The sequence below is a fragment of the Maylandia zebra genome, linkage group LG15 (assembly GCF_041146795.1).
Source record: "Maylandia zebra isolate NMK-2024a linkage group LG15, Mzebra_GT3a, whole genome shotgun sequence".
In the NCBI taxonomy this organism is placed as follows: domain Eukaryota; kingdom Metazoa; phylum Chordata; class Actinopteri; order Cichliformes; family Cichlidae; genus Maylandia; species Maylandia zebra.
This window is the reverse complement of record NC_135181.1, coordinates 23522535-23541024: the sequence shown is the minus strand read 5'-3', so window position 1 is coordinate 23541024 and position 18490 is coordinate 23522535. Positions and strand designations below refer to the sequence as shown.

Sequence of the window (18490 nt, the reverse complement as noted above, 5' to 3'; positions counted from 1 at the left end):
TTTTCACTCAACTTTTCCATCATCTTTTCTGTCCAAATATGTGGTGGACCTGAGAGGTCAAACTCAATGCAACTTAAGCAAACAAAAAAATGATGCAAAAGTAGAACCCGCCCTCAAATCTGTCCTGAGATGTCTCAGGGTCAACGCACAATAAAGTGGAGTGAAGCCTGTGTGAAAGTAAGCCCAGCCTCTCCTCATTCCCAGAGTGCTAATCACTGCCACTTTATGAAAGCCGGGGTGTTTGTGAGATCCTGCACATACAAGGTGTACTAACTGTTGGTGTCTTATTTAAACTGGCTAACCATGAATGTAGTTTTTTACATGCAGAGTTATGAAAAAGTGCATCTTTAAACCCCAAATCATTTTTTTTACTAAGTATATCCAAGTAGTTTTCATATGTAAATGTAACAAATCAGCAAGTGACACAATAACACTGTAACCTTATATGTTATGTATACATAAATACAAGCTATTTTATGAAAAGAGACATTTATAAGACTATGCAGTAACAAAATGGAGTGATATGTCTGTATTTTCACTGCCGATGAAGAAAGAAAAAGCACAGGCAAAAATAGGAACGTCTGTTATATGATGATTAGATCAGAAGCCATATGCTACTTACAGCTTTAAATAAAGTAGGACCTTTGAGAGGATGAAGGGTGCATTTGGAAGAGACTTGGGACTGGAACCATCTACATCGGCTGTGAAGAACAGCCTGGATGTCTGAAAGCTGCCAACATGGGCACTTGGAGGACACCCAGATGGAGAGGATCCCAAGAGACTCACTGGATCAGAAAACAGACTTCGTCATTTGTTCCGTAAACAAAAAACTCAGATCCAGGTAATGTGTGTGACTGCTGTGCAGAGATATTTTGGTTCAATCACTTCAATGACTTCGAAGAGGTTTAAACCATTTCACGTGAAATCAACAAAACAATTTAAACTCACAAAGAATTAAAAAAAACAAGGTTAAAAAAAATCTGAACATAAAGGGTGGAAAAACTCTAGAAAAGGAAGTCAATAGAAAATCATAATCACAATGAAACTGTTAATATATTTGTGAAAGTTCAAAATTCAGTGGCTGTAAAGAAAGCCGTTTATTTTAAATCCTATAAATAAACTGTTATCCTTATATTTTATTCCTGAGTGCTGAAACCTTTTTAGTGGCACCAAAAAAAGCTGAATTTCAACATCTGACATTTACAGTTTGGCTGCAAAGTAGTGCTAAATTTACAAGCTGCACTTTCAGCCAGTTTTACTCTGACTTTCTTTCTTCTTTCTTTTTCTTTTTCTATTTTAAAATGTTCATTTCTACAGGTCGTCACATTCAGTGCACCGGTGAGCCAAGTTGTCAAAATGATTTCACAGTATTAATTAACTTGATTATTTTATTCATTTTTTCACTTTGCCTGCTAAATATGAATTGAGGAGCTGATGACATACTACTTTTTACCTAATCATGTTGTAGTATCGTTTCAACAATCAAGTTATTACATTGCTTAAGTTTTTAGATTCCACTTACTGAAACTCACAACACAGACAGCTGGACCTTTATCTGGAATTTCACTTTGACTTTTTTGTGGTAACTACAAAAATCCCTAAAAGCAAACATTCAAGCGTTCCTGCACCATCTGCACAAACCTACACAAACCCCCGAGGTGTACATGATGAAGACTAATGAGACGTGCAGGTCTGCTGGTACCGTCTGTCAACCCTCCATCTTCAGGTCTCCTTCTCTGCCTTGGTTGACTTCAGCTCCTGATCCGTCCTGTTGCTGATGGAGATAAGATTTGTTTTTAAAATCTGTTTTGTGTATTTTCATTAATGTTGCAGATTAGACTAGAACACCTCACAGGTGAGATATTTCAGGTACATCTTACTGGGAGGAGGCCCAGGAGCAGACTCAGGGCATGCTGAGAGATTATGCCTCTCAGCTGGCCTGAGAAAACCTCGGTGTCCCTCCCTCGGGTTGAGCTGCAGGAGTTGATCTAGGTGCAGGAGGTCCGGGCATCTCTCCTTAGACTGTGATCTAAACCCAGATAAGCAACAATAAATGGATGGATGCTACTCAAGCTTAATGCTCTAAATTCTGGTATATATTTGTGGTTTTATGGTGGTCAAAATTGAAATAAAATTTAAAAAAAAACAACAACAAAAAAACCAACCCAGACAAACAAGAAAAGTAAAGTTAAGGTAGTTTTTGTTTGACTAGATTTCCACTTTGATTAGCGATCTCGTCTTCCACGAAGATCACCAAATGTAGAGTGTAGGTTAACTGTTAAGACTATGTAAGCTGGACCCTGAGGTTTATTATAAACTGAGTTGCAGAGTTGCTTTCTACAAGGGGAATTTGTACAGTAGCTGGTGAGGAATGGAGGCTGGAGCTGGCACATGGCTCTGATGGTTGGGCTTTGGAGGGTTTAACAAGGTTGTGGGCACACTGATGAGGAGATGACTGCATGGTGGAGAACGGAGAGAAGAGTTGTGGTTTAAACGCTCCAAGCTTAGTGTGAAGATGAGCTTCAAGTGTGTCAGGTGATTTAGCATGATCTGCTATGCCCAGTGTAAACACCTACACCAGAGAGAGGGCTAAACAAACAGGAGACACGAGGAAGGAGAAAACCGAGGGAAACGAAGAGAAGAGGAAAAAAGGAAAGCGTTTTATTTCAAAGGCAATAATATGTCCGCATTTTTGTTCTTATTTATTTTCCTGGCAAAATTCTGAATTTCCTTTGCATTTATTTCGATTTTTTTTTACACCGTTTTACTTTCCAAGTGCAGCACTGAGCGTCAGTTTGTCATCGACTGCAACCTTATTTTGAGAATGGCCTGCAGTAATGTGGTATTGCCCTTCACGCTCCAGTGTGCAGTAACTATATCTTGCAGAATAGTTCAAAGCTGACAAGGTCCTTCGGTCAGAAAATTAAACCACATGCATAACTGCTGTTTAACCAAAGCGCTTTGGTCTCGTAAAAAGCAGTTTTTAATCAAAGAGACGCAGATAAGTAACAGGCATAATGTCCACAGAGGGGGTCGCTCTGCGGCTCTGCTCCGGCCTCTAACTTGCACCACAAACGAGAAGATGGTTCCAGTAAACAGCCAACAAACAACTTATCTGCATCCATATCTGGCACTGGTTAGATACTCACCCACAAATGGAACAGATTCACCGATTACAGATACGCTGATTCACTAACGGCACCTGTTTTTTATGTAATTCAACTCAGAGCTGGGAGGGAAAAACAAGACAGTCAGCAGTTTTTCAGGCAGGCAGATGCCAGCTGCTACCTGGAAGTCCTTGGCTCGGTTTGAAAGTGAGCAAGATTTGGTCCTTTTGATGGAATAATGTTACTCTCTCTCTCCCCCTTTTTTTCATTAAATAAATCCCAGTATCCCTGTGACTCAGGGTGTTTTATGAGGTCTAGGTTTCTTGATTGACTTCCAGGAAACAGAAGAAAAACAACATTTGTCATTTCTTCCAAATGGCTAAATCTGTGCATGCAGTACCTCAGTGAGCCAAAAGGGGTCAGTGTGTAACTGTGGTTCTGCAAGCAACTCTTAATTTCCCTCCTTTCTTTCTCTTCTTGTCGCTTGTTTTTCTGTCCTGTTTTTGTTTTGTTTGATCTTTTTTCTTTTCTCTGCTTGCCTTCTCAGATATGAAGATGTTCCATCCTTCCTATCTCATATCGTCTTTCCTCTTTTCCGCCTCTTCTCCTCTTTATAGGAAATTTACTCCTCTGTCCCCTCATCTAAATCTTCCTTTGGCCCCCTCATGCATTTCTCTCTCTTCTTCTTTTGTTTTTTTTTTCATCCATCTCAAACTCTCCCATCTGTTTAAATGTCTAGTTTTTCCCATCATCTTCTGGCATAGTTATCATTTCCTTCCCTCCCTTTTACTGCTTGTTCAGAATAACACTCTCCTCTCCCCTCTCGATCATCCTTTTGCAAATTTCCCAACTCCATTAGTGTCGACTCTCCTCCCTTTTATAACTTCAGTTATTAAAGTTTCAGTTGTATCATTTCTGCACATTTTATCTCTCACGTTTGTTTTCTTGTTGAAAGAGGGAGGATTTTCCACACCTTTCCTATCCTTCTTCTTCTCTCTGTGCCATTCTCCTCTTTCGTGTCTCCTTATGTATGTCTCCTCTACATTTTTGTCCTCTCTCCCGTCTCTGTTTCTCTCACCACATTAAAATCTTCCATTAACCTTTGTCTCGCTTCCCTTCTTCTTGCTAGTTCTCCTTCTACTTCAGCTCGTCTAATCTTCTCATCTCTATATATTTTATCTTTTTTTAATTGCTTTTGGAGATCATGGGAGAAAGCTTTTTGTTGGGTTGCCCATTTTATCTCATCATTTTTCTCCTCTCATCTGACCATGTTTGCTATTTTCTTCTTCTTCTATTTTTTTTAAACAAATGTTTGTTTATAAGAGCAGTTGCCCTAATAAGTAAATTTGCATCTGTTTTTGTCCTCCTATCCACTCTCTCGTCTCCTTTGTCCAGTTTATTCAGGAAGCACAGCGAGGCTCCTCTCCCGTATTTCTCTGGGTTAATTTCACCTCCTCTTCTCTCCACTTAAAAGACAAAGGAATTAATTTTAGAATTCTTCATGCTGGCATCTCCCTTAGAGAAAAAAAGAGCTATCACTTCTTTCCATTTGGACACACACACACACACACACACACACACACACACACACACACACACACACACACACACACACACACACACACACACACACACACACATAGTTGGGAAGGATTTTTTGCTAATTCCCTCTCTTTTTCCTGGCAGCTAAATATGGAAAGTTGTTTATTCCAATGAACAGATGCCTCTATGACACACAAACACACACACAGACCATCAAAGACACACATACACATATGCACACAGACCTGTAAAGTAGACATATCACATTCAAACACAGAGACCACCCGTGGCTCCGGGTGTGTGTGTGTGTGTGAGACACACACTGAGTTGTGTGTTTCCCACTAAACGAGGCAGTGATCAGCTGAAACATCACACTTTGCCGTTTGATGTGATGCTTCCTCCTCCCGCAGGGAATAAAACTCCAAATATTCTCATTCCTTCTTCTCCTGCGCAGAAGGAAAAATGTGATCTGAGCAGATTTTTTAGGCGGGTATGTTGGATCGCTCAGGCGAGGACAGGCTAAAACCACACTCGGGCCAGATTTACCCTTTGTCAAGTCTCGCCTCTCCTCCGCGCTCCTTGGTTACGGTTGCTCGGTAGAACAAACAATAACCAAAGAGAGTCTGTTTCCATTGAAAACACCTGTTGATTTAATTGACCCGTATTTCTATTCAGCCTCATTCAGCCAGTGTGGTTTCTATCAGAGTAGCAGACGATGAAATGACTGTTCATTATGAATAGCTATAAAACCCAATAAAATTCATTATCAGCGCCATCTAGGGTGCTGATAATGTTCAGAATTAGTTCACAAACATACAACCATAAGTAACCAAATTTCACTGTCATAGGTGGAGTTGTCCTGCAGGACATGATATTTTAGAGCAGGTTAGAACAGCAGGGTCAGCACTGCAAGTCTCCAAGTCTTTGCATAGTCCAAAAACATGCGCATTGGATGAACTGGTGATTGTAAATTGGGTGAGGTGTCAATGTATGTTCGTCTCCATGTGTTTGACCTGCAGCTTGGTGACCTTTTGCCCTATGACAGTTGATGGAGGAAGATGAATGGATAACATATGTCTATATTAAAATATCCAATTTAATGACATTAAAAAGCATGTCTGCAGTTTGTGACTCTATGGATAATTTCCATCAATTTGACTCCGATGCTTGATGGCAGCTGTTGTCAATCACTGTCCACCAATTAGAGTCACTGAACTTTACTTTTTTCAACTGTGTTTGTGTGGTTGGTGCCTCTCAGAGGATTTTTAATGAATTACCTGACCAGTAATACCTACTAGTATGTCTTGATGTGTGTTACAGACAATCCAAGAAGTTTGTGCTTTTGTTTAGGTGAGCGAAATTATTTTATTAATCTTTTACTCAGCAGTAATTTGCAGGTACATTACAGCCACATCTGTATCTGAAGCCACAAAACATCGTAATATAAACTTGTTTAGAAATTATTACCTCAGGATGGACTTGGTTGCAAAATAACCACTTTTTACACATATTTATATTGTATTTATAATTATGATAATAACTCTTTGGGTCAAACATAACACATGTTCATCCAAATGCCACACAGCAATCACAACAGTTGTCGGCACCTTCACACTCTTTATTCACTGTCAGCTTGGCCTTGTGTGGCTGCAGCTTCAGTGCCACTTCTCAGTCACTTGTCAATAAAGACAGATTAAACTTCCAATTCCATTTCCTCTCAGCACAAACACATTACAAAAAGAAAATGCCCGTCCCTCAGAGACTCTTGTCATATTACATCAGCGATGGCGAAGGCCAACCCGAGGATAAAGTCTGCTTAAAAGCTCAAACACCCAGAAGTACGACCTGTTAAAACTCAGAGATGAATTCATAAATCATTCACGTTGTGATTGGTATTATGCAGGAATAAACAGTGTAAATGTGAGTAATAGCAGATGTACGAGTCAGTAATCTGCTGACTTTATACTCAACAAAATCAAAATCGACCCTCACATGATGAAGTGTCAGTGTGATTTATTTAAATTGGAATTACTTGATAATCTCTCAGAGTCTGACGGTGAAAAAGCCATGGGATTAAAAGGGGTATTATCACTCTTTAAAACTTTATAAGGGCAGGTTTTCACATGTGAAGTTGACCTGTAAGATCATATCAAGGTCTAAAACTATTTCCACCACCTTGGGAGCTGGATCATGTGGAGTTGTTTGTACTTAACAGGGACCATGAATGGTCCATAGTGATTTTTTTTAATGGTGATAAATAAGAGGGAGGATATGCGACGGTCAAAGCTAAGTTTTAACTCTGGGAAAAAATCTGTGTCCACTTCTTTGTGCATATACAAATAGGAATGTATTTACAATGCAGGAGCAGACACTAAAGGTTCATTCCAGGACACGTCACTCTGTTAACCCGAATTATTGTTACTAGTGTGACCTTATGGGTCATGCTAACTTTGTACATCTTGATGCATTCTCAATCATTCAGGAAAGTTAGTCTCCAAAAGTTGATTCTGTTCATCTGGACGTAGCATTTTTGTGGGAGAAACGTTTCGTCACTCATCCAAGTGACTTCTTCAGTCTCAGCTGACTGTTTCTCCAATCTTATAAACAGTACATTTGCATAATGACTGAAACCAGCCCACTGAAGGAACAATGGGCTGGGAGGTCAGTTCCTTAATCATAATTATGCAAATTCTCATGACCATTGATCAGCAACCACTGACCAAAACCCACTGACCAAAACCCACTGACCAAAACCCACTGATCAAAGACCACTGATCAATGGCCATGAGTACCATTCACAGAGAATTGGGGAATGGCTGCAATCACAGCATTGTAAGATGGCGAAAGATGTACCCTTTGGCCCGCTGGTGGGCAGCTCTGAACACCACATCCAGAACACCCTGGATTTTGTTGAGAAGGTGAGAGATGTCATTATGGAGGCAGATGAAACCATGGTCTTGTACGACGTTACATCTCTCTTCACTTGCATCCCGGTCACGGTAGCGTTGGAGGTAGTCCGTAAGAGATTACAGGATGACACCAACCTCAGCAACAGGACCACTCTCAGCATCGACCAAGTGTGTTTGCTTTTGGAGCTGTGTCTTCATTCCACCTACTTCACATACAAGGGTCAGTTCTACAGGCAGAAACACGGGTGTGCCGTGGGCTCCGCAGTTTCACCCATCGTGGCCAATTTATACATGGAAGAAGTGGAAAAGAGGGCTTTGCTATCCTACCCTGGAACACCACCAAGCCATTGGTTCAGATATGTCGATGACACCTGGGTGAAAATCAAATCTGAGGATGTACTACACTTCATGGATCATATTAACTCGGTGGACCGACACATCAAATTCACCAGGGAGGTTATGAAAAGGGGCAGGTTAGCCTTCTTAGACTGTGAGATTTCCATCAGTAATGGGGGACATCTAAAAGCTGACGTGTACCATAAACCTACACATACGGATCAGTATCTAAGGTTTGACTCTCATCATCCACTGGAGCACAAACTGGGTGTCATCAGGACGCTACAACACAGAGCGAACACCATCCCCACAGACACAGCGGCCAGGAAAGCTGAAGAACAGCACATCAAGAAAGCCCTGAGTAAATGTGGTTATCCCAGCTGGACTTCTGTCAAAGCAGGAAAGGCACCTAAAGAAAGCTCCAGCCGATCCAGGAGAGAAGGATGACCGGTGCCCAGGCGAAAACCTATAATGATCCCATATGTGTCAGGAGTGTCAGAGCAGTTGAGACGGATTTTTTCTAAACACCAGGTCTCTGTGGCTTTTTAACCCCAGAACACGGTGCGCCAAAAATTGGTCCATCCCAAGGATCGGGTCCCCCGACACAAACACAGTAACATAGTGTACGCTGTTAAGTGCCAGGAGGATTGCCAGGATTTATACATCGGGGAAACCAAACAACCTCTGGCGAAGCGGACGGCACAACACAGAAGAGCTACCTCGTCAGGCCAGGACTCTGCGGTCTATTTACACCTACAGGCCAGTGGACACTCTTTGAAGGATGAGGATGTACACATCCTGGACAGGGAGGAACGCTGGTTTGAGCGCGGAGTCAAGGAGGCCATTTACGTGAAAAGGGAAAGACCATCTCTGAATCAAGGAGGGGGCCTAAGGGTACATCTTTCGCCATCTTACAATGCAGTGATTGCAGCCATTCCCCAACTCTCTGTGAATGGTACTCATGGCCATTAATCAGTGGTCTTTGATCAGTGGGTTTTGGTCAGTGGTTATTGATCAACGGTCATGAGAATTTGTATAATTATGATTAAGGAACTGACCTCCCAGCCCATTGTTCCTTCAGTGGGCTGGTTTCAGTCATTATGCAAATGTACTGTTTATAAGATTGGGGAAACAGTCAGCTGAGACTGAAGAAGTCACTTCGATGAGTGACGAAACGTTTCTCCCACAAAAACGCTACGTCCAGATGAACAGAATCAACTTTTGGAGACTAACTTTGTACACTTTAACGGTTTTGTTGAGCTTCGGGGGAAAGTCACACAAAGTCACTGGTTTATCTGCACGATAGCACAAGATCTCTACACTCAGGTAGGTGATACAAAGATTATACACAGCTGTGGCACAAAAATGGGTGGGAAACAGAATAGAGGCAGGAAGTAGAATAACTTGGTTATGTCAAAAGTGTTTTCCAAATTAAACATGAAGTGACAAAACTGAAACCAAGCATACCTTACATAATAAAAGATACTTTATATCATTTTGTGTTAGTTTAAACTTCTTAGCTTTTTTCAGCTTAGGTACAAAAAAGATCTTTTGCTTACTAGAGTTACAGGTTCATGATTCCCTATAAACAAACACTTGGTGATGGTGGGGAGGAACAACTTTTTTTCTCAGGTCTCAGATGAGGGCACTCATTTCCTGCATCTGGTTTAGGGGGTGAGAAGAAAGTCAAGGTGGAAAACAAGAGTACTGAGTGACCATTAAAAACAAACAGGACAAAATGTGACTACGGGAAAGGGAAAGGTAATGGTGAGGGGAGAAGAAATTCTTAGTGCATCATGGAAAGTCCCCCAGCAGCCTGAGCCTACAGAGGCATAAGTAAATGATGGTTCAGGGTCACCTGATTCAGTCTTATCTATGAGATTTATGAAAAACGAAAGTTTGAAGGCTAACTGGGTTTGGGTTTTGAAATGTTTGCTCTCTGTTGGGGTAATATGATGCTACAAGGTCTTTAAGGTACGATTAGGCCTGATTGACTCGTTGAAATCTAACTGTACGGGGGAAGACGGATTTAAATTCAGTTCTGAATTCAACAAGCAGCTAATTAATAGAAGTCAGGTATGATCTCGCTCTTTGTTTAATGTCACTGGGGAATTCTGGTCACGGTCAATTGTTTTAAGGCTTGTTAGCATTGACAGCAGAAATCAGGAGCATGGTTATCTGGGCCACAAATTCATGCTTCAAGCACTGGTCATTGTTTACAGTCAGATTATAAGTATATTTTTAAAAGATACAAAAAGACAAATAACTGATAATAGGTGATGGGCTGCAAACAGAAACCAGAAGGCTTCCGGCAACCTAATTACTCACGTAGTTTTGTTAGATGCTGAACAATTACAATAATCACCGCCCGGTGATTGACTGTAAGACTGGGACTGTAAGATGCCCAACTCAAACAACAGTTAAATATGGCTGGGCTGTGAAAACGGTGTTGATAAAAATAGCCACATATTCAGTTTTAAATACTATATGTGTTGCTTTATCCGTAAGCTGACATTTTCAGCATGAGCCAGAGAAATCTCCTAAAATTTGGCAGCGGGAGAAAACCCTACTTTATCTTTAGAGTTAATTACAGCTAGGAAAAATGCTGCAGCTAAACGTGGTATTCCCTTTCACAGACACACACACACACGCGGGCGTCCCACCACAGGCTGTCTGCTGCTAACCATTAAGGCATGTAAACAAGGCGATTTGGGTGACATACAACCAGAAATGAGAGCTTTCCCAGGGTGCGCTCACAGATCTATCCTGTGTTCGTTGGCTTGCGGCTCTGACAGAGCGGCGTCGATAGCGTGACTTTGCAAAATAACTCCCAGTTGGGAAATGACATGCTCAGCAACTTGTTTGGTGTAATTGGCTCTTAAGTACTTTCTGACAAATCATAATAGTCAGTGTTTGTGACAAGAAATGTGACTGCAGAGCCAGCAGAGGAGATATTTTTAAGATCGGGTGATCCCCTGAGCAGGAAAATGTTGGTTTTTCATTTTTATTTTTATTTTCTTCCTTGCTGCCAACAACAAGGAAGAAAAAAAATGTGAAACTGCAGCTTTGCTTTCATTATTTTAGATACACTGAATTATGACTGCACTTTGTTTAATGTTAATATGTTTGTCCACAAACATGACTGCAACTTTGGAGATGGGCGACCACCGTTTGGCCAGCCTTCAGGCCTGTCACAAGTGACTCTCTGAACTGGTGCCGGTTATCAGAGACAACCAAACATCCACAGGAATATGGTACATTACTTCTAGGCAGGATTCGGACTTAGAGGTATTCAGAAATAATCCCATAGATGGTAGCTTAGCACCAATGGCTCCTCATGGAGTTCTGCGTACTGAGCAGAATTCCTATTGCAACAACAGATCATCAGCAGGGTAAAACTAACCTCTCTTATGGAGGTCTAAATCCAGCTCACTTCCTGTGAGAGGAAGAGCGACAGAGAAGCAACGCTGCTATGACTGCTTGTTCGCCACAAGTCAGTTATTCCTCTGGTAACTTTTCTGATATCTCCTGCCTAAAACACCGAAAGCCAGAAAAGTCATGAGACCTCACTTTTGGGTGTTGGTTAGCACTTTTGTTGTATTTAGTCCTCTTCTAGACAAAATAATGACAGCTTCGTGTCAGGGTTGAGCCAACTAATTGGAGTGATGTTGCATGTTGCATGCGGCACCACAGTCAGTCTGGAATTTTATAATATTGTTGTCCATGAGCATGCTTGCAAAGAGCTGAGAATCATTCACTCTTTTAGTGTCCACTTCATTTACATTCTCTGTCACTACTTTGATACACAGAGATGTTTTTTCTCATTCTGCCTCCTTGTGTACAAGTTTCTTTTTCCTATGTTCTGAGCATGCTTTACATTTAGCTGTGAAGCGATTGTTTCTGCCACATTTTTTGCATTTCTCACCATACACTGGACATCTGAGTTTGGTTTTTTCATGTGATTTCCCACAGTACCTGCAGTCCACTGTGCTGCTTTGTCTCTGGCTAGCTGTTCCTTGGATAGCAATGAACCTGTCCTGAGATGGCTTTGTTGATCTCCTGGGAGAACTCTGCTGCCCTGCAAAGCTGTATGCATGTGTCAAGTATCAAGCTTTTCTCCCGCAGTAGTCTCTCCGTCATGTTGGCATTATGAATCCCACATGTTGAGTGAGTCTCTCAATGTCCAGAAATTGCAAAATTTGTCAGCAACAGCTCAGTGACATAGGTGTTGGTAGGTGTCAATCATTAAAACAGATTATTATTGATTTTTAAAATCTTTTTTGAGTTTCATGTGTACCTATTTTCAGTGATATCAATAGTGGGAAATTAAAAAGGCATATAATCCTCTCTTTTTGCCATGTTTTTCAAATAACCTGTATTTGACAACAGCATAATGAAACTAGTTTTGGTGTTGCGTCTTGACCGTCTCCAGTTAGTCCAGAATGCTGCTGCAAGGCTTTTAACTAAGACATGGAAAAGAGCGCACATTACACCAGTGTTACGTTCTGTCACTGGCTTCCAGTACATTTTAGAATTCATTTTAAAATCTTGGTACTGACTTTTAAAGCTTTGAATTGTGATGCCCCTGCCTACATTTCTGATCTTTTAGAACGCAGCCTGAGATCATCTAATCAAAGGCTGTTGGTAGTCCCACGAACTCGTTTTAAGACCAGAGGAGATAGATCTTTTAGAGCGGTGGAATGCTCACCCTCCATCATTACGTTGCCTTGATTGTATTTATTCTTTCAAAAAGCAGCTTAAGACTCATTTATTTAGATTGGCTTTTAATTAGATTTGTGCTGTGTTTGATTATTTATGTATTTTATGTATTTCTGTTTCTATATTACTGTGAAGAACTTTGTGGTTTTTATCTTGTAAAATGTGCTATATAAATAAATTGATTTGGTTTGATCCCTCTACATAGATTTTAACAAAGTCCACAACCGCTGCCACCATCTTGTTGACATTTTTTCACATAGAGGTGACAGATTCAAGTGCAGCACGATTCAAATATCAGTCTCCAAGCAAGACAATTATTGTCCCATTTTCAGATTCTGTGCGATCTTATATGACTCTGAACTCATACTGTACAAGCAACAAAGCCTACTGTCTGTCTGTGGTTTGTTAATTTACAGTTTCCATCTTAAGTTTGTTTATTTTGTGCCTTCATCCCTTCGTTGAGTCTTGGCCTGTCTCTTCCATCGTCAAACGCGAACACCAACACAACATATTCGTCTATATATATTTCCACAGAAGCAGAAGTGGACTGACACTTATAATGCACTGGTATTACTGACCACTTAAAGCACTTTAGACTACAAGCCACATTCACCCATGCATTCATGTCTTTGGACTGTGGGAGGAAACCCACACAGAAAGGCGCCGGCCTCCAAAGCCAAAGGCTTCATGCTGTGAGGCAACATCAGGGGGGCACGGAGCAAATGGCGTGGGGTGGATTTAAACTCGGGCCACCGCAGTAAGGATTTAATCGCACAGTACATGTGGAGCATGCTCAACCAGGAGAGCTGCTCCAGTGCTGCACCTTTGAAAGTCAAATGGTTCATTTTGGAGACCAATAACAAGAAATGCATCGTATCACGTGCCCACTCAGCAATTCACTGAAAGGTAACCACATCGGGTCAACAGTATCCACCCCCATTACATCACTTAAATGTAAGTGACTGCATATTCATCCTCCAGTGGGCAGAAACAGATTTTAGGATTTAATCAGAAAGCAGTGGAAACCAGTGAGATAAAAGTGTTTATCCAAAAGCAGTCTTGTTAAACATAAGGCCCAGGGGCCAGAATCGGCCTGGCAAAGACGCCACTCTGGCCCACTGGACGGCTTTGGAAAATGTAATGCAGAGTGTAAATTTTAGTGCAGGTTTTACAGCTTTATTGTCCCCCTGATCCATTCATACTTTGCCAAAGTAATTAAGCAGTGGCTAAATACTTAAATGACAGGAAGGTTCCTGCTTTTTCACTGTCTACAATAGAAATTTCAATTTTTAATAAGAGGATCAACAGTGGAAAAAAATTCTGCAATTAAAAAAAACTTTTTGTAATTTTGTTTTGCAATTACAAGTGAGTCTGGGCATTGAGCTACCAGAATGTATGTTTTCTGTAATTTTACACTTTGATTTCTTATAATTTAGGCCCAAAGAGTCTGACAGAGTTCTTTCATTTACTATGACAGCATTTCTTTATCTTGTAGAAAAACTGAGATGTAGTGTAGAAACTATGCTTCTTTTTTTCTTCTATTAAGATATCCAAGGGATTAAGTATGTAGTTAAACTTCTTTACAATGGCAGAGAGGTGAGTTTAACTACTCCAGCCACTTCAAAGATCAAAGTGGGCTGTGATATGAAACGAGTTTGACATCCTTGTCCTAAAGCCTCAACTACAGCTGGGTAACTGCTGACTCAGTCATTGGCTAATTGGACTTAGCTTGCTCAAAATGTAAAGAAGTCTTCATGCTTTAACATTGTTATTCACACGCATGCAAACAACAAAACACATTCTTACAAACAGAGAAACAAAAGCAGTCACACACACACACAGATGCTATAAAGCAACGACGCGCTGAAGTCTCAGGGGAGATTTCCATATGCTCGCAGCGCTGAACCATGAAAACTACACTCGCGCTCACACCCTACAAACTAGTGATGAAAGTGATTCCTCCAAACGCTAATCATGACTAAAATAACTCGCTTGATCATCCTCTATCAAAGGCCACGGGACTCACCGACATGTGGACAGACTGACAGAATAAATGTAAGTTGACACCAACCCAGTTGTGTCAACAAAAAAGAAAAAAAAAACATACAAAAAAAGAGATGTAGACAGGTAGACATATGTGGGACATGGCTAACAACAGGGACTGTATTAAAATTAGAAAAATGAGTGAGACAGAAAAGAGGGTGAAGGCAGAATAAAGACATTAATACTGTTGGAGTCGCATGTGCCAAAGACTTATTAGCTGACCTTGTTCAAAGACTGTTTTCCAATAGTGTTCATGTTAGACAGTTTGAATTAGTGCTCCTGCTTCTGGTGACATTAAAATCGGACCTATTATTATTATTTATTCTTTGTCAGTACTGCTTTTGGCATTACTACAAGTATAATCTATTAATAAGCACTGGGGGAATGAATCCCTTCCACAGTGCTTAATAATCACCATCTTGTGTTCTTTTGTTTGCAACACATGGACAAGACGTTGAACGGGGTACTTCCTAGAAAGTGTCCCTTATTTATTTATTTTTTTTGCATTCTTCAAATGTAATGGAAATGAGATGGAAATAAAGCACCGCTGGCTAAAACCGTCTTCAACAATAGTTTGTTTTCGAGCCTGAAAGACATCATCCTGACAACAGCTGGGCATGCTCTTTTGGTCTCTTATTTTTTTGCAGCGCCAACACAACACAAGCGTCCATCAAAAATTTAAACATTCATTGTTCTTGCATTCAAGTTTTTATTTGCTGCTGTTGGGCTCAAAAACAATTGAAACATGTCAGAAATAAATTTTCAGCTTCTAAGCTTTTGAGGGAAAAAGGCATTGGACGTGTTTGATTGACGGCTGAGTCAGAGGAGGCACAAAACTGAATGTGAACAAATTTTCAAAGACATGCCAAGCAGCCAAGCGTCAGCTCCGAAGTGTGAAAATGCACAAGACACTGTGGACAATGTGTGTCTTTTACTGTGTATTTTGCTGTGGGTTGTTTTTTGTTGTTTTTTAAATGTTTCTAGTTTTAGGATGACCACACGAGCACAGTGCAGTTCAATTTTATTTTTAAATCTTCATATTGTAAGGTAGGGACTCTAAAATAGCAGAGAGAAAACCCCAACAATCAGACAAGCCCCAATGATCAAGCGCTTTGTGACAGTAGGAAAGAAAAACTTCCTTTCAACAGGAAGAAACATCCAGCCGAACCAGGCTCAGGGAGGGCCGGTCATCTGCCGGGACTGGTTGGGCGTGAAGAGAGGGAAACAAGACAAAAGACACACTGTGAGGATGATCGTTACTCCTCACCACGAGGCAACAGGAAAGAGGACCATACAGTTAGAAGTCCAACATATATGTGATGATGAAGGTTTAGGTAGAGGTTACAGGATAGCAAGAATATTCTAAATATGAATGATGAACCACATTTGTTGAATGAACGGGGAGAAAAAAAGGCCTGGTACATATATTGAGGAATACTGAGAGAATGGGAAGTAGGTTTGGTAAATCCAGACATCACTGCAGGGAAGGAAAGTGGGAAACTGGATGGGAAAGAAAGTCAGCAGGCATGTGGTAGATGGATGGAAAATGGCAGGGAGGAGTTAATGCGACTGACAGCTGACTCCCAGTCGGCATTGATGTGGGGAGGCTCTGACACATGTGGATTTACAAGCTGCTTCTCCCCACCTGCCGCTGAGGGGATTGTCAGCATGTTCATGCATTTCCCACACATCCACCCTTCGTGCTCTGCTGTCAGCCATTAGGAATCACCAGGGCAGCGACAAGGACATGATCCCTCACAGGCTCCCCACCTGCCAACACTGCCAACTGTGTTCGAGAGAGCGCAGAGCCAAGACAGAAGCACCACTGTTGGGAATTACATATGGGTCTCAGCAGTTGTGGGTAAGTGGTTTTCTCAAACAGTATGGCGCCCCTTGCTGGGTGCCTGAAAAGAACATGATGGTTTTTCCATATGGCAGCTTGGTGAGCTTAGTGACAGATGTCCATATTTGTGTTTCATAATACTTCACCAAAGACATAAATATGTCAACAACTAAATGATAAGGAATCCTAATACAATCATAAACCAAAACTAGCTCAAATACAAAGTCAACAATCTCTTAAATGGTTGACAACAGATTATGTGATGTTATTATGTTGTAGGTTAAAAGCACGATGACACATGCCTGCGAGAAGGTCATTTTTCACATGTGCAGGTATTCACTGTTACACCAAATGACAACACTCTGGGCCTAAATTCAACTACTTCCCTCGTCAATCTACCTAGCACACAAAGCAGCAACCAGGCAGCTCACGCTCGTGCTGGAGGGGATTTACATTCTTGCAGGAAAATCTACTCAAGAGGCTGGATTCTCCTATCCGGTCGTTAAGTGATGACGTGATGAATCCTACTTCCGGGCCTAAAGTAGTCTGCGTTTAATATGGCTTTTGTGTTGTTAACATGTTTAATGTTATGTATTTTCTTCTATTTAATCTCAAAAAGCTCCTAAAATAGTCAGTGATCACTGTTGACCTCCCTCGGCTTTTATTACCGCTAATCATTTATTTAAGATCAGTTTTTAAAACCTTAGGATGTAACTACAGCCCAGCCCATGCAGCAGTATATGAATGACTAACCTCGTATTGTGGATGGATTATCTCCGTTGTTCTCCTGGCTGAAGTTTGGTTCTTTTACAGCATGCTGCCATGCGATTACATTTGTTCCTGACCACCGAGAACACTCACGTTAACTTTTATCGAGTAGAAAAAGGTTAGCTTGTTTATATTATGCTAACATAGCTGTGTCGCTAGCAGTCACGTAGCACATCATTATATACCAGCTAGCCAAACTTCAGTAACCCTACAAACGTCACTGCTGTTTAGTTTTCTGTCTTCATTTATGTTGGAAGTGATAACAGAGCTGTGCGTTTTAATTTGTTTCCAAAACCCCGCAGTCAGGACATGCTATCCGGTTGTTCAGTCTGACGTCACTAGCCGTGTCTGGGTCTAAACTCCGCTGCAGGTCCATATATCAAACGATCACTATGGCATTACTGAGAGTTGAAAAACTGTCTAAAGTCTTTCATCTTTAATAAAATGATCAGCGTTCTGCTCTACCAGGTGTAACAATTGAGTTTAACATCCAGGCATCCATGAAAACGGAATTTATGACATTTAACGGAGTTAGAAGTTAGCAGGGAGTTAGCTCGCTAGCTTCTATCTAAATACAATATAGCATGTCCTGACTGCAGGGTTTTGGAAACAAATTAAAACGTACAGCTCTGCTATCACTTCCAGCATAAATGTCATGGTCCTGGGCCGTGTTGGCCCAGTATTCTTAGTTCTCTTGTATTTTTGTATTCAGTTCCCTGTTTAGGTTCTGTTTCCTGAGTTGCCCTGTTATGTGGTTCCCTGTGTGCTTTCCCTTTGTGACTCTCACCCCCTGTGTGCCCCTCTATGTATTCATGAGCCCTTGTCCCCTTTCGTGTTTTATTCCATGTTTTCCCCAGCCTGTTATGTCTGTGTTCTCCCCGTGCTCTCTCCTCCTGTCTGAACCTCTGTACTTCCTGTTTTACTTTGACAGTCTCTCGTCAGTATGCGTCATGTTGTGTTCACTCCTGCCCTGTCTCGTTATGATTATCTGTGTATTTATGTCTGCGTCTCCCTCAGTTCTGTGTCGTAGTCTCCCTCATGCTGCGTGGATTTCCCTGTGTCTCTCTCCAAGTATTAGTTTATTGTGCCCAGTTTAAGTTTTGTATTTTCCTGTCATCTTGTCAGCAATAAAGCTGCCTTTTGAGTTCATCCCTTGAGTCCGTGAGTTTTGCGATTGGGTCCTCATCCTGCCTGCCACACAGCCGAACCATGACAGAAGACTA

The 18490-nt window shown here is 41.2% G+C and overlaps 1 long non-coding RNA gene across 1 annotated transcript; it reads right to left on the bottom strand.

Moving 5' to 3' along the window:
• Positions 1 to 859: 859 nt before the first annotated feature.
• Positions 860 to 17469, bottom strand: LOC143412790 (uncharacterized). The gene is made up of 3 exons (XR_013093327.1): positions 17253 to 17469; positions 1881 to 2029; positions 860 to 1774 (listed from the first exon to the last, which is right to left on the bottom strand). It is a non-coding gene; the product is annotated as an uncharacterized LOC143412790 (long non-coding RNA).
• Positions 17470 to 18490: the final 1021 nt, after the last annotated feature.